Source organism: Pipra filicauda, unplaced genomic scaffold (assembly GCF_003945595.2).
Source record: "Pipra filicauda isolate LSUMZ 115617 unplaced genomic scaffold, ASM394559v2 scaffold397_size650280_pilon, whole genome shotgun sequence".
Taxonomy (NCBI): domain Eukaryota; kingdom Metazoa; phylum Chordata; class Aves; order Passeriformes; family Pipridae; genus Pipra; species Pipra filicauda.
In genome coordinates this window covers 162,427-175,154 of record NW_024104528.1, presented here as the reverse complement: position 1 = coordinate 175,154, position 12,728 = coordinate 162,427, and positions in this window count along the sequence as shown.

Sequence of the window (12,728 nt, the reverse complement as noted above, 5' to 3'; positions counted from 1 at the left end):
GAAGGTCTTCATGGGAAACACCCTTGCATGCTTAGGGTTGTTTGGGTCCACAGGGCTGCTGCTTCTGTGAGAGTGGAAGGCCTGGCCTGGGTAATCCAGGAAACCCAGGGTGTTGTTCATCCCACTCAAGGAGCTTGACCAAATAAGTTCCGTAACTCACCCTGACTCTTGCAGCCTTGAGATTAAAGGAAATGCACATGTGTTGGATGGTCAGACTCTGTGGATCTTGCAGGGCTGAACATGCACTTCTGCCAGCTTGTCTGGGAGTCTCATGGTGCTACAGCATGTGCATTTCTGGGGCAGACACTGTTTTTGCACCAAGCACGCTGGATGCTCTCAACTAGTTTCCTGATGTAGCCTTTCTATGATTGAGCTGCTCTACTGAGCTGCCCTGAGTCTCAGCAGGTCATGATAGCTTGCACCTACAGCACATCAGACCTCATCTTCCCAGCTAGCCAGGCTCTGGGAAGGTCACTGGAAGGAGTCCAGTGGCTTCAAATAGGAGTTGACTCATGCCCCATGAGATCAAAACAAAATGTCTCCGCATATGAAAAAATATTATGGAAACTGTATCATTCATGCACAAAAACCACACTTCAGATTTATCATATGAAATACCTAATATTGTAAATGGAAAGAAAAATTGCATAAGGCCTGGAGTGCATTAAAATTGTTGGAATGTGAAAACGTCCCTTCCCATAAACACAGCTGGGGTCTGGTACACAAGTAGGCATCCAAAACTGGGAAGCTCAACCCCTTCCTGCACTTCTTCAAAACACTCACTTTCTGTAGAAGTAATTTCTAGACTCATCCCTTGTCTTGTCAAGAGGGACTCAGAGAAAATGTTTACTATGGTGTGGTCAATATGAGGTGATATGGCAGTGTGACAGGTATTTCAGGATCTCACAAATACAGCAGCAGCACCCAAGAGTGCTGCCCAGGACAGAGGTGGGCACTGAGAACACCCCACGGGCAGGCAGCAGGCTTGCTCATGTCTGGCTCTGTGGTCAAATCCTGCCCCAGTGATGCTGGCCAGGATTTGACCATGGTGCTGAGCAATGCAGAATCCCTGTGATTCCCTCAGCTGCCATCTGCAGCTTGATTGTATTCCAGCAGTAGCTGATTGCCATGGTCCAGGGAGCAGGATTTAGCATATCACCTTGAGGAAATGAGCAGAGGATGGCTCAGCATGCACAGCAAATGCAACTCTGAGGGAAAAAATGAATTAATGTGGGTATTAACCAGCAATTTGTCATACAGCCTCTAGAGTCAGCTTCTGATGCTGTGAGGTGTGCGGTGAAAACCAATGGATACTTCTGCATCTCCCTGGCTTTTCTGAAGTTCTTCAGCACTGGGAGCTGGTGGATATCACCAACCCTGTTTGCTGCTCAGCAACAGAAGAAGCCCTGATGAACGCTCTAGCTGCTGGCTGCAAACCTTTCTCTCTGACCTGGGGCCCTGGGGCAGACTGCAGCTCTGTGCTGTGCTTCCCTCCCTGGGTGGGAACATCAGGAGCTGGCTGTGGGCACTGCAGAGGTGCCATCTGTCCCCTCATAGGCCGGACCTGATGCACTTTCCATTTATCACCCTGCAGTGCCTCAGTACCACCTCCCTGTGACACCTCTGTGGCAGAAGGGTCCCGCCACACACCCTCCAGCAGCTGGCCCTGAATGCAAACAAATTCAAGATTCAAGTGATACAGAGAGCCAAGTGAAATAACCCACCTGCACCATTTGTCCACTATTGCCATCAAATTACCCTTTTTTTCTACCAAAGCACATTCAGTCCAGGATAGCCAGTCACACTGTGCAAGCCCATCACTGATCCCCATGCCTACAGAGGACAAGAGCTGTGAGATGGCTGATGGGATTTTGGGCTCTCGTGCCCTCTTGCCCCAGTGCTATGGGGTGATTGGAGTGTGACTCAGCTAACTGGGCTATACTGGTTCCCTGCTGGAGTGTATTCCCATTGTTGACATCAGGAGACATCCAGCTTCCATGACTAAACTCTTCTAACATTCCAGAAATCCAACAAATAAATGTCTCTTGGAAGTAATCTAGTGTTTTGTTTTGGGAAATGAGCAAACCATCAGCCGGGTCACTTTTGTGTAGGGGGAAAAGCTTCACAAGGACCCACAGGGCACCGGGCAGCAACAGGAGCATCTTGCTTGCCCGCCCTCCCAGCCCGCCTCTCCTCCTTTGATGGGTTTGGAATGAGCTCTGGAGGTCTCACTGCAGAGAGTAATGATGTGTGAAAGCTCACTTTCATTTTTCACTCTACTTTTTTGGAAGGTGGAACATTTTACAGTTGACAGTACCATGCTAAAGCCATATGAGGCAAGTAACTATTTTTAACCAGATAGAGACTATCGGAGAGTCTATTGCTGAATCATTTCAAACAAGGAAGAAATCATGGGGTATAAAGTAGGGGTGGGAGGGATGGGGGTGGAAAGGCTTTTATCATACATTTGTTCCAATAACTGTCCAACTACTTCAGGACTTATGATGACCACTTACTGAAAATGCCTGTGAGATCACTTCACGTAGTGGTTGCATTTTACAAAATGCTTCTGCTTTGAGAGAAAAGCAGTTCCTCAGGTTAGAGAAGCTTGAGAGGCTCCCTGTGCTTGCTGACCCCCTTTGCTGACCCTGCAGCATGCTCTGAACTGTGCCAAATGGGAGAAGACACTTGAGCATCTTGGCACTACCCTTCTCTGAGCCCCCATCACCACATATTATCTGGGTGCAATGTGCTGAATGCTTGTGGGACCACAGCTTGGGGTGAGGGGAGAAAGGGCGGCCTCAGCCCTGGTCTGGATGTCCTTCCATCTGACAGTGAAAAGCTCTGGTTCTCCCTCCCTTGCCCACAGCAGTGCAGAGCTGGCACTTCAAATTTTGCCAGGTGAAATGGGCTTGGTGGATAAACTGAGGAATTTTTGTCACGTTTCCTTTATCTGACGCATCTCAAACTTGCAACAACACCACTTCTCCCTGGCAGCTATGGACTAAGGCAGCCTCTCACACAAGGAAAGGGAAAGCTAGGAAGTACAACTGAGTTACAACCGCCTGACAGGTCATGACCCAAACAGTGTTAGAAGCCTCTCAGCCTGTTTGTGTGATTTAATGCGCAGCCTATTTGTACTCACTCAGAGCACAAGGGTGATAAACACACACATAATGTTTAGCTTTGTGCTGGAGTTTGTTTAACTCCATTGCATGTGCAGCATTTGGCCATGGAGCTGAGGTGAGTCCATGTAGGAATGTGGCACTGCTTGGGCACAGTGTGGTGCCAAACAAGGGCTGGGGGGAACGTGTCTGCATTTGACCCTGCCGACAGCAAGGCTGTGTGGCCTGCAATGCTCTCCCAGTTTGCAACGGGAAATCAAACCTCCTTCCCTGACCTAGTTTGGTACTTGGTCACCCCTCCTCTCAGGGCAGGGCTGTGGGGAGGGGACGGCTCCCTGCTCAATGCCAGCCTGGCCAGCCAGGGCATGCACAGCCCGGTGCCAAGCTGAGCTGGGACTTTGGCTTGAGGAAACACATGGTTGAGCCAATGCCACTGACTGGCATCCAGCACACTCACACTTGCTCACCACTCATGGCTTGTCCCATCCCTGCCCCTGCAATCTTGAGTAATGGGGCCTGACACATGTGTTTTTCCAGAGCACAGTCTCTTCAGATCGAATTAATTCTGTGATTTCCAGGTGCTTCCTCCTCCGCATAAATGATGAAGACTTCCTGAAGCTATTGGCCGAGGTTGCTTGAAGCCAGGACATTAAAATTAATCTTTTGTTCTTGGGTACTCTCTGTAGCCTGATGACCTTGGGTGCTGCCTCTCCTTTCTCGCCTGTAGGTCTCAAAGCTGCCAGCAAAGAGGCATTTTAGGGGCAAGAGGAGGGGAGGGCAGGGTGTGATTTGTCTGTGGGTCTGAGCCTGCTGGGAGGCTCCCACTGAAAGCTCTTTGCAAGAGCCTCCCTCCTCAGTTGCTGCCTGGGTCCACCACAAGTGGCCTGAAATGAGCCTGCAGCTCATCCCACCACCCCAGTCTGAAGGCGAGGCTGGGATCATCCAAGTGTTTCTGAGGACATGATAACTGAAGGTTGTGTTTAAAGGCACCAGATGATCTCTCCTTCCTGATTTGAGGGGGTGCTTGTTGAATAGTATGTTTGTATTTGAGCAACACTGACCGTGTCCTGTAGGTCCTCTGTGCACTAAGAGGAGATGAGTTTTTGATGGGAACATCTTGTATTGTGCATGCATTTCCTCTCTCCCACTTATCAGGGGTTGTATTGTGTTGCTTATATTATAGTCTAAAATACAGATGAAGCTGTGAAGCACATATAATAAATGCTACTCATCAGTAGATACTCTAGAAACACATCCCATTAATAAAGGGTGTTGGGTGAATAAAATGCCTTTTACACCCCAAATGAGACATTTTTGTTCACTGCTTTTTAGCACAATACAGTGTTGGGTCTGAGTTAGGATGTTTTTTATTTTTGTTTGGATCTACATTTGCATTTTCTCATGTCTAGTTCTATAACCTGACTGCATTGGTAGTATATGTAGTGCTGGCATCACAAAAGTTTCATAGCCTATACGAGACATGGAGCAGAAACCTAGAGAACATAACCCACATCTGTCTCCCACCTGCAGTGCAACCCTCAGTACTTATCCTACAGGTAGGACGTCTCCTGACCAGAGATCTCAAAGCCCTTGGTGAAGTGTATTCCTTCTTTTTTTAAAAAAAATGCTAAGCATGTCCTTATCCAGCTTTTTGTTTGAGCAAGAGGCAGTTGTCCTGGTGCTGAGCTGCAGCTTTCTTGCCTTGCTCTGCTCATCAGGTGAGTCTGTCCTGGTGAGGTTTTTAAGTGTGGCAGATTTTAAATGGACTAGTTTAAAATGTACAAACCTGAGCAGTCTTGTGATACTTCGGTATCACCCCTAAGGGACAGGCCTGGTTGATGCTTTCAGCAAGGTCAAGTCCCCCCTCCTATCACTGGTTTTACTTGTGTCTGCACTTGTGCCCTTCCTTGCCTGCCAGCTGTGAGGTCAACACCCCTGTTACACAAGCGAATGTCGTCGGTGTTTTCCTTCTTGATTGTTCTGCGTGTAATTTAGATTCCATGACCAGCATTTAGCTTATGTCATTGCATCATTTTAATGTTGTTTTTCTTGGCTGAAGGTCTGATTTTCTTGGCATTGCAGTTAGGGCATCTCTGCAGACATGTACACTTGCTAGCTGCACACTCTGCTTCCCCTTTTGTGCACCTTGCGCTTGCCTCTGCAAACCCAAACTGCAAAAGGACTGTTTTTGCAATTCTTTCCTTGCCCAGTCACAATTGGCAAACACACTCTGCCCCTTTAATTTTCATACATCAGTACTTATCTTGGATTAAAGCTGTAATTCTACTACACGAAATCTTTGAAGTTTTCTTTATGATAGCAGTGCCTAGAAGATGCCTGCAAAGATCAAGAACAATTTGTTCTGCACAGGCAATGCCCAGTGCTGCTGGTCCCCAAGTGCTTCTGCTCTAACTTTCACATGGGACAACAGAGGGACAGGGACAGGAAAACACGATCATCAAGAAATGATGATGCAACATTACCCAGCATGATAGATGTATGTGCTTGGCACTAGACATTTTCAGATCTTTGTCAGTAGCTGTGCAAAGGGATTTCAAAGGAACTGTGAAGGATATCTCGGTACTTTTGAGAGGTTTCTGTCCCTGCACCATTGCCAGCTCTATGGACAGCTCTACTGTCACATTTTGCTTGTCCTTTCCTGGATGCACACTTTCCCAACAGAATGGGCTTAAGACTGTATTTTTCCCTGGGCTATTTAGCAAAGCCATTCCTTACTCCTGGAAGTTCTTCTTTCGAGGCGTCTCCAGCTTCCCACAACAGTAGTGCAGGGCTCTTGGCAAATTCATTCAAATCCTCATGTTTTTTTATCCCCAGTACTGTTATAACACAATTTGCCCTTTCTTGTAAGAGCTGACAGTCAAATCACACATGTATACTTTGCCAGTAGAGGATTGTGTTTTCTTATATTACAAATTATATTTCTTGCCTGTACTTTTTGTAAAACAAAACCAAAGGAATCACCCCCCCCCAAAAAAAAAACGTTTTCTCCTCTAAACCCATCAGAAATTCTATAAATGTCTTAAGTTAAAATATGCATCTTCCTTTCCTCTCCCCTTGCCCATACATTGCTATTTCTGTGGTCTCTGTCCAGGGACAAGGCTGAGCCCAGGGGATGGTCCCTGCATCACCATGTCCTGCTCCTTGGTGGAAACATGATGTCAGTAATCACGAAGTTCAGTGAGGTCTGGCAGGGTCTGGGGTCCCTGGCTCCCACACAGGCAGCCAACCCACAGGAGCACTGAGAATAAAGAGGAGAAGGGAAAATTCATGGGGTTGGGAGCTGACACACAGCCCAGAACAGGCAACACTTCCCAAAAAAGAACCTCCAAAGTAAATACGATTGTGCAAGCCATTTCTGTGCCACATTTCCAGAGAAAGCCAGACTTTTCTGTTTCTCTTTCATATATAGCCACTCAGAAGTGCATATTTGGATGCCTCAGAGTTGAAGTTAAGATCATGCTGTCAGCTGCACTCCAGGTCTGGGCTTGTAGCACCCTGAGTTCATTCTGTGGAAGAGATGAGAGGCCATGACACTCCAAAAGCAAGTGGGGTTTGCTCTTCTGCCAGGACAGCCTTCTTAAAAAAACATTTATTTTCCCCCCCCATCTCTCAGTCTTTCACCAGCTAGCCAGTTTTTTTCCTCTCCCCTGCACATTGATTTTAAGCCAATTCTGGGAACAGGCAGCTGCCCCAGCCTGAGGACCACAGAGGAGCAGCCAGAGAGGCAGAGCAGTGCTGGGCAGGGGGCAGCACTTGCAGGGGCCACTCACACCACTTCTTGGTGTTTTTGCTCACCCAACTACCCCATTTTCCTGAAACCGTTTTTAATAGTGCTCAGCCCGAGCTTGCCTATGTCTAAAACCCATCAAGGGAACAAAACTGAGCCAGGAATATTTTTTTTTGCAAGCGTGATGTTTTAATGAAATAAAGTCTTCATTCAGGCCTAGCCTCAGTGTGTCACAGACCAGCCCAATCCCTCAATTCAAGTAGGAAAGTCCCACAAGCAAAAGGCTTATCACAGGGTCTGCTCTACCTTCCTGACAGTGCAAGCTGGGTTTTCTGGTTGTCTTCATGGCATCAGCTAACAGGTCTTCTTTGGTCTCTCTCCAAAGAAGACTGGCTCCTTTTCCAGTCCCTCCTTGACTGCTCCAACTGACTTAGTCCCCACTCAGATGTTTGCCCTAGTTGATGACCTGCAGGTTGGTAAGGGGACAGCAGCTCCTTCAAGGTCCCTGTGCTGTTGCATTTATCAGATCTCTGGTGGCCAGTAGATGGAAAAAACAAAATAACTATCTCATGTTAGAAAATATATGAATTTTCCATCTTAATATAGTCTGCAATTGCAAAAAGCATTTGACACTGTTCCACGCAGCATCCTTGTCTTTCATCTGGAGAGACATGGATTTAATGGATGTACCACTTGGAGGATAAGGAATTGATTGAATGGCCACACTGGAAGGGTTGTGCTCAACAGCCAATGCCCTAGTGAAGACCAGTGATGAGTGGCATCCTCCAGGGTTGGTGCCAGGACTGATGCTGTTTAACGCCTTTATCGGTGACATAGGCAGTGGGATCAAGTGCTCCCTCAGCAAGTTTGCTGATGACACCAAGCTGTGTGGAGTGATCAACACACTGGAGTGAAGGGATGACATCCAGAGGGACCTGGACAGACTTCAGAGATGGACCAGTGCCAACCTCATGAAGGCCAAGTACAAGGTCCTGCACCTGTGTCAGGACAATCCCAAGCACAAGTACAGGCTGGGCAGGGAATAGATTGAGAGCAGCCCTGAGGAGAAGGACTTGGGAGTATTGGTTGACAAGATGCTCAACATGAGTTGAAAATGTGTACTGACAGCCCAGAAAGCCAACTGTGTTCTGGGCTGCATCTAAAGAAGTGTGGCCAGAAGGTTTTTATTAGATATTAGGAAGAAATTCTTTGCTGTGAGGGTGGTGAGGCACAGTTTGTCCAGAGAAGCTGTGGACGCTCCATCCCTGGAAGTGTTCAAGGTCAGGCTGGATGGAGCTTCGGGCAACCTGATTTAGTGGAAGGTGTCCTCAAGGCAGGGGCGTTGGAATGAGATGATCTTTAAGGCCCATTCCAATGCAAACGATTCTGTGATTCTGTGACATGAGGGATCAGAAGCCCAGCTGACCTCCCTGCAGCTGTGTCTGAGACAGGCTCACAAGGCACACAGAGGATTGTGGCCAGACAGGAGCTTCTCTTCCGTGCCTCCATCCAGCACGGTGGTGACAGGGAGTCAGTGGAAGAGCCTGCGAGGCTGCTCTGAGTCACCCTTTGGAAGGGCTTTGCTTCCTTGCTCTCTGATCCAAGGCTGCTTTCTTGGCAGAAGCCTCCCCCAGCAGTCAGTGGTAAAGTCACTGCTTTGGTTGGTTGGTTTGGTGTTTTTCCAGTGTTTACTCTGATACACAATTAATGAAACGTAAATTCCTCCATTTATTGGTCTCTAGAGAAGCCCTGCTGGCTTGCATACCCTGGCCTTTGGGGACATTTCTATTGTTTCAGCTACCGCCAAAGACAAGGAAAGCTAAATTCCGCTCTCTTCAGTGTGATTGGAGGCAGCTCACCCACCCCTGTGCATCAGCATGGCTTGCAGTTGCCTAAACAGACACACCACAGTGGCTTTGACATTACAAGGTGACCGCTACCAGCCAAGGTCTGGGCTCTGTCCCCAACCCAAGCAAGGTCAAATCACTTTGAAGTAGTTGACCGATCTCTCACCATCAACAAGCAGCCTTGGTAGACTGCAAGGAAATTCTGAGAGAAGGAAATAGTTTGACATAATACAGGTAAACAAAAAAATGTAACCTGCGAGCCTTGTGCTCCAGGCTTACTGCCAAATCTGCCACATCTCTTTTCCAAGGGCCTCCCCTGCCTGAGGAGTGAAGGTGATTCAATCCAATTTGTGTTTGGTCAAGTCGTGGTTTAGAGGTGTGCCTACATTTTTGAAGTGCCAGAGTGGTAGCCATTCCCTACCAGCATTTGGTACTGGGGTTGGATGGCCCAAGAAAGACCACAAAGGCTTCAAAGCACAGTGTCCAGAGCCATGGGTACCTGGATTGATGGCTGCTTGCTTCACCAGATTTATGGTTTATGAAGCAGAGGCTTTCTTCTGCCAATCCTTGCTGATGGAAAATGCTTGGCTCCAGCTGAATCTTTCTAGACCCCAGAAATGTCTGATTAAAGCCAAGCAAAACAAGGGGCTGTAGATTCTGAAGGACGTTTTACCTGGAGCTGTGGAGGGGTTTCACTGCCAGCTGTCCGCCTCTCTCAAGGGGCTCTGTCTCCACAGCATGGAGGATGTGGGAGCTGTGCAACCACCTCTGACATGCTGCAGGTCACAGGGCAGCACTGCCAGGGAAAACAAATACTCCTTGCTTTGCCTTGAAAAGCTGAGCTGTCACCTGCAGTGCATTGGAAGCTGCTTGAACAGCTTGGGAGCAGGTGGACAGCAGTGGACAATAACCCTACCTGTGGGACAGTCTTGTTCCCTGTTCCAGCCATCCCCACTGGTTTCAGTGAGCCCTAGGACCAGATCAGACACATGGCAAGGGGAAGGGATCGGGGAAAGGGCATCTTCAGACCGGTTGCCATCAGCCTGTGTCACTCCTGATGTTAAGTCCCTGAGAAGCTGACAGCACCTTGTTCTGATTTCTCATTTCACTTCTTGGCTGAAGGTCCCTTCTCCAGAAGGCTGAAGACCTTAAATATTTTCCAGAGTCCACCTAATCAATATTGCTCTGATAATCTAATTACTAAGGTGAAGCCAGAGGAGTTGATTAGTACAAGCCATTTACAACATGATCAGGTCAGAACTCGGAGCCAAAGTTTGGTGGTTTTCAACCTCTTGTACTTGCCAATGTTTCCAGAGAATTTACAGACTCACAAAACAGGTTTAAGCTGACCAGCGCTAGGCTTGTTTTTTCAGCCATTAGCTTGGCCATATGCTCCTTTTACCCACAGTGTTGATATAAGTGATTCTCACCTTCTTCCTCTCTCCTGTGCCAGGCACTGACTGGAGTTAAAATAATTTCAGATCTATCATTTTTAGAGTATTTTTAACCAGTCCCTTTCACAGTGCAGCCTTCTGTCTGGCTGCAGAGCGCAGCTTGAAAACACTGCCCTGCAGTTGCACCCTGCTTCAATCTATCTCCAAAGGCAGCACCTGTTCCCAAAGACCTGCAGCTTGGATGGCCCAGGGCAGCTTTTAAGGACTCACCAACGACCCCAAAGGGAGCAGCAGTGCTTGCTAGGCTGTGCTCATCTACCTTGTGTCGAACACCAGCACTTTGGTTAGAGCTCACAGACTTCTCTCCATGCTTCCTCTGCTGCTTTTCCTTATTACACACACATGGGATTATTTTAAAATAGAACCTTCTTAAGAAGCTCTTAGACATTCATAGGATTCAGCCTGTTAGTGAGCAAGGTGCTCCACTTGAGGCATTTGAGCAGCCCTGCCAAGATCAGTGGGCAGCTGCATAGGGTCAAGAGCACAGTGAGACCCGAGGGCCAGAGGATTTCCTGGCTATAGGGCATCCACTGGAGCAGAACAGCAACAAACACATGAAAGAGCATATTTAGACACGTTAGATAAGAACAACTTGTTCAGTAGCACTCTTCTACTGCAACAGTTACATTTATGCATGCAAAAATCTTGCAAAATCTGGCACAGACCCACTGTGGTTTAATGCAAAATAGCCTAAAAACAACCGCAAAAACAAAACCCTGAGCAGAGCTCGCTATTAAAGAAAACCCTAAAAATAAAGTAGAGAGGGAGGAAAAAATAGCAGCACTGATTTCCTTGTTCACAGCCAGCCAGAGAAGCAAACTGCTAACACTGGTTAGATATTTAACACCCAAGAGCTCCAGTATCAGACTGGCTTCCTTCAGGACCAAGCACTTAACACTAGTGTGCCACAAGAACCCTCTGCACACAGAGCTGTGCCATGTCAGCCTGTGTGACACCTAAAAACAGGTGGGGAAGTGGTTCACCAAATGGCTACTTGCAAATACCACCAAAGCCAAAACTAGTATTTGAGGAAGCTTAGCTTCAGGCCCTTGTTTCCAAAACACAGCATTAAGTACTAGGAAAGCACAAACGAGCCTTGATTTTTGGTCACATCTGTCACCAAGAGCTGTACCTCCCATCAGTGGAAAAGGCTGGAAGAAAAAAAGGTAAACTGCAAAACAATTTTGACAAAGGGTCAGACAGGTAACAGTAACCAGAAAACTTACCGGGAGCCCCCGTCCTGGGAAGCTTGTGGTAGTTTACCATTAAATTTCAGCAGAAAATAGGATACCACCTTGTCTAATTTAAGGTACTCAGGGAGATACTTGAATAAACTCCATAATTATCCCATTCACAGTATTCCTTTTTCCTTTTCTAATGTCTCCCTACAATGAGGTTGCAAGGGCAGGACAACCCATACAAATCCAATTCCCAAGTTTTTAATATAAGCACAGCCACAATGAACAGCCAGGAACCAGACAGCATCCTTTACTATTTTTATAAAACAGTACCATCGTGGCTAAACACATCAGATCTCTACAAGGGAATAAATAAATCAGAGCAGCAAATAGCATCCCAACTGTGGAGCCGCAGCCAAGGAACCAGCCCTTGCCACTGTGACTGCAGGACTGTTAAATTCATATTGCACAATGGAAAAGGGGAGTCGAGCATTGGGGCTGCTTACTGGGACTGCAGCACTGAACTGCAGCACACTTATCACCTGTCCACCGCAGTTTCCAAGGGATAAAGTACAGCAGGGAGAGGAGAGCTGGCCTGTTTTCTCTGGCTTTGCTGTTAAACCCACTGGCAGTACCGGAGAAGAGGCACTGCCACCTCCTGTTTACACGGTGCAATAGGAAAGCGGAGGCTGGCAGCGAGCACAGCCCTGCCAGGCTGGGGGGAGCAGCAACGCCTCCAACACTGATCCTATTGCTTATATCCACTGAAATCCACCTTGTTCCACGAGGGGGGGAACAAGAAGGCGCTTTGATGGTGCCCTGCACACCAGCAAGAACAGTCAGCTGTTAATCCAGCTCCTTGTAGCCCAGAGTACTTGTTTACAAGCATCACAAGGACACCTCTGCACTGTGGGACTGGGAGGCTCCCACTCCCTAACGGTGAGCACCCGCTGCCACCCCCGCAGGCCCTCACTGAGAGCCGTCAGCACAACCCCGAGTTAGGCAGCAGTAAATAAACAGCAGGACAAACCACAGACCCAAAGCAGACTTTCATACATTTGTATGTTTATTATTTCAAAGTACAGTATATACATAAGGTATAGCAATATCTTCAAAAACTTTATACAGAAACAGGTATCTACAAAATTAAACCAATAGACATTCTGTGTATATTCGGATGACTGACACACATATATTGGAAGATTCAACATAGTTTCAGTTAGGACACGAAAACGGGAAGGAAACGCCCATCCATCTTGGAAAAGCTCTAAATACCACCCAGCTCCCCCTGCACCGCAGCCATCTGCCCATGGACAGGTGGGACACGGTACACCTGATTCCTTGTGCCACCTACTGCTGGTATGCAGTCACAGTGC